General features: G+C 42.6%; 1 long non-coding RNA gene across 1 annotated transcript in view; it reads left to right on the top strand.

The window, feature by feature from the left end:
* The first annotated feature begins 839 nt into the window (after nucleotides 1-839).
* The window catches only part of LOC116697191 (uncharacterized), a 12,923-nt gene continuing 9,497 nt past the window's right edge, over nucleotides 840-4,265 (top strand). Inside the window, exon 1 of the long non-coding RNA XR_004333956.1 lies at nucleotides 840-945. This is a non-coding gene — a long non-coding RNA (uncharacterized LOC116697191). The remainder of the gene's footprint in view (nucleotides 946-4,265) is intronic.

Here is a 4,265-nt window from a genome sequence, read left to right as displayed (position 1 = left end):
CCCAACTGCTGCCCTCTCTTCGTTGTGAAGCTGATCAGGGAGAACCGGCCAGCAGGCTCTCTGATGATCAGGTGAACTCTCCCCTCAGATTCACACTGGGTGAGCGTGGCCTCGCGTCCTTCAGCTCACGCCGCGTTCTTCAGGTAACTAAGGTAGAAATCCATCCGTGGTTCAGTCTCTCCGGAGTTGAAGTCCATGTTTTCCGGTGTTCTTTCTCTTGTTGCAATGTGCACCTTTAGATTGTCAAAGTCAACTGTCTCTGATAGAAACTGCTGTTGAGTGAATGTTTCAGAACTCAAGGTCCCAGTATTCAGTGTCGTTATGACGACAACAACAGGTATTCTTATTTTTTCAATCTAATGGTCATTGATTCTATTGTTGCCATGGGAAACAGTTTGTTATGTTTGAATATACAATATGAATGTAATGCTTTCTGATGATACCTTAAATATGGCAAAGAAACAACACTTTATGAAATATGAAAGGGAAAAAAAAGATGGATGTCTTTGCACAAGTGCAATACACACAAGTATGCGTCAAGTGGGACGCCATTTTCTCTAACTCCAACAACCATGTGTGCTCAGCAACTACCCATTATTTAAGATGTGCATTTACCACAATAAATATAAAAGACATGGTGTGCCCCTCCCACCTTCTGGCAGGTGAAGGACAAAAATGCAACACTGCTTTATGTTCCCATGATTTAATACAAAAGGCAACGTTTTGACCCTACTGGGTCTTTCGTCCAGGATTTAAACAGAGAATTTGATTGACTTCTTTGTCCCTCCCCCCCATTTTCCCTCATTTGAGTGCTTGTGCATGAACAGTGATTGACACGCAGTGAGACCCCCCCCCCCCAAGCTGTGATTGGTGCATCTGAACAGGAAGCGGTGGATTTTTGCAAATCCCACTCCAGGCTGTAGGCGGAGCCAGAGGAGCCGACCTGTATCATGTAGTTCTACTGGAACAAAGTCAGTTTCAGCAAATATGACAGAAAGTTGGTTTTATAAGTCTTACCTATTGCACCTTTAGTAACAAATGCATGGACTAGTTAATATACCAGAGGACCTTTATGTTAACTTTAGTCCCTCCCACATTAATATATTTGTAGCTAGTGCTACGACCCGCCTACAGACCACTTCAGACTGTTGCTCCCCTGCGCTCCGTCGCTAAAGGTTTAACATATGACACAGAACTGACCTTTCGTTGCAACACAAATATATTTATTCACTTCTATTCACACAATGAGGCATATTTTCATATGGCACTTAACATCTACAACAGGTCTACAAAATGAATTTGATTTGATCCAATTTTTGTCATTTGTCTTTTGCCATTTAGTCTTTTTATTGGAGCGGAGCTCCACGTGGTGACGTATATTGTTATATATCTCTGGTGACGTGTATATTGTTATATATCTCTGGTGACGTGTATTGTTATATATCTCTGGTGACGTGTATTGTTATATATCTCTGGTGACGTGTATTGTTATATACAGTGGTGTGAAAAAGTGTTTGCCCCCTTCCTCATTTCCTGTTCCTTTGCATATTTGTCACACTTAAGTGTTTCGGAACATCAAACCAATAGTAAACAATAGTCAAGGACAACACAAGTAAACACAAAATGCAATTTGTAAATTAAGGGGTTTATTATTAAAGGTGAAAAAAAATCCAAACCATTATCACCCTGTGTGAAAAAGTGATTGCCCCCTAAACCTAATAACTGGTTGGGCCGCCCTTAGCAGCAACAACTGCAACCAAGCGTTTGCGATAACGTGCAATGAGGCTTTTACAGCGTCCTGGAGGAATTTTGGCCCACTCATCTTTGCAGAATTGTCCTAATTCAGTTACATTAGAGGGTTTTCGAGCATGAACGGCCTTTTTAAGGTCATAACACAACATCTCAATAGGATTCAGGTCAGGACTTTGGCTAGGTCACTCCAAAGTCTTCATTTTGTTTTTCTTCAGCCATTAGGTGGTGGACTTGCTGGTGTGTTTAGGATCATTGTCCTGCTGCAGAACCCAAGTTCGTTTCAGCTTGAGTACACTAACAGATGGTCGGACATTCTCCTTCAGGATCTCTTGGTAGACAGTAGAATTCATAGTTCCTTTTATCACGGCAAGTCTACCAGGTCCTGAAGCAGCAAAACCGCCCCAGACCATCACACTACCACCACCATATTTTACTGTTGGTATAATGTTCTTTTTATGAAATGCAGTGTTCCTTCTACGCCAGATATACTTGGACACACACCTTTCAAAGAGTTCTGATTTTGTCTCATTGGTCCACAGAATGTTGTCCCAAAAGTCTTGGGGATCATCAAGATGTGTTGTGGAGAAATTGAGACGAGCTTTGATGTTCTTTTTGCTCAGCAGTGGTTTTCTCCTTGGAACTCTGCCATGCAGGCCATTTTTGCCTAGTCTTTTCCTGATGGTGGAGGCATGAACGCTGACCTTAACTGAGGCAAGTGAGGCCTGCAGTTTTTTGGACGTTGTTGTGGGGTCTTTTGTGACCTCTTTGATGAGTCGTCGCTGCGCTCTTGGGGTAATTTTGGGCGGCCGGCCACTCCTGGGAAGGTTCACCACTGTTCCATGTCTTCGCCATTTGTGGATAATGGCTCTCACTGTGGTTCGCTGGATTCCCGAAGCTTTGGAAATGGCTTTATAACCCTTTCCAGACTGATAGATCTCAATTACTTTCTTTCTCAATTGTTTCTGAATTTCTTTGGGTCTCGGCATGATGTGTAGCTTTTAAGGATCTTCTGGTGGACCTTACTGTGTCAAGCAGCTCCTATTTAAGTGATGCCTTGATTGTGAACAGGTGTGGCAATAATCAGGCCTGGGTGTGGCTAGAGAAATTGAACTCAGGTGTGGACAACCACAGTTATAGTATGTTTTAACAAGGGGGGCAATCACTTTTTCACACAGGGCCATGATCGTTTGGATTTTTTTTCAACTTTAATAATAAACCCCTTAATTTACAAATTGCATTTTGTGTTTACTTGTGTTGTCCTTGACTATTGTTTAAATTGGTTTGATGTTCCGAAACACTTAAGTGTGACAAACATGCAAAGGAACAGGACATGAGGAAGGGGGCAAACACTTTTTCACACCACTGTATCTCTTGTGACATGTATTGTTATATAAATATATATTGGTAATGTGCGGCATCCCCCATCACTTCGTGGTTCACTGTATGCATTTGTAACATTTTAGGCTATTCCATCATTTGGTTTTTCACTTGTGAGAAAACATTAACACCAGAGTTCCAGTGTGCAGCCATGCTAGCGGATCAATGAGGCTGGGGGGGGCTTTGAGCTGAATGTTAAAGCTGACATATTTACCATGGTCACCTTGTGAAGGATTAGCCCAAATCCCAGTTTGTACATCCCAGAATCCTCTCGTTGCGTCTAAATCACGTCCAGGGGAGATTAGAGGCCGAGGAGTCGAGGCAACACCTATTTAACAAAATGAAAGCTCCTTTCTCGGAGACCTTGTTTTAAAGCGATGTAATATGAGGTGTGTATCAGCTGTCCATTGTGTTGCCTCAGATGCTGTATTTTATGATCTTTATGATCTGAGTTGGCTAATTTGTAGTCCTGGGATTATTGTTATGTGACCATACCAGTATATCCCACCAGGGGGAGCCACACACTTCCAGACACAGGTCTCAAGATGTAGGAGACTAAAACAAGACAACAACACAAAATATGTTCACTTCATTAGAAACAAGCAAGCACAGTCTCTTTCGTCCCATTGGGACCGAAGGTATCCAGGTAGTGTCCCCCTCCCTTTGGAGAAGGATTCTGTCTTTATTTCCACCTCTCTGACGTCTCCACTGTCTCCACACCCATGCACTGTGGTTCACTCAAGCTGTGGTTCTGACTGTTGAAGTACTTAGACGCTGATTCTTGTTTGTTTCCCAACACAATACATGGGGTCTACCAGTTATGTATGGGCGTAACAGGTAGCAGGGTGGCCGCGGGTCCTTAAAAAGTCTTAAAAAGTCTTAAATCACGTTTCCTAAAATTAAGGCCTTAAAAAGCATTAAATTGTCTTAAATTCAGATTGGGTAGGTCTTAAATATGTTTGTGTCATGTCACGGCGAAAATGGTAGGCTTTGCGCTGCGTTGTCGCGGTAACATAAGCCCATTTGTACATGTCCTATCCCCTGACCAATTGGCTATCCTAACCTTAACCACTTCAAACAATCAAGCTGCTTCGTGGGCGGGTGTTGGCGTGGCTGTAGTCAGTGAGATTTGTAAT

This window comes from Etheostoma spectabile, chromosome 10, assembly GCF_008692095.1.
Source record: "Etheostoma spectabile isolate EspeVRDwgs_2016 chromosome 10, UIUC_Espe_1.0, whole genome shotgun sequence".
In the NCBI taxonomy this organism is placed as follows: domain Eukaryota; kingdom Metazoa; phylum Chordata; class Actinopteri; order Perciformes; family Percidae; genus Etheostoma; species Etheostoma spectabile.
This window is presented reverse-complemented; position numbering and strand designations above follow the sequence as displayed.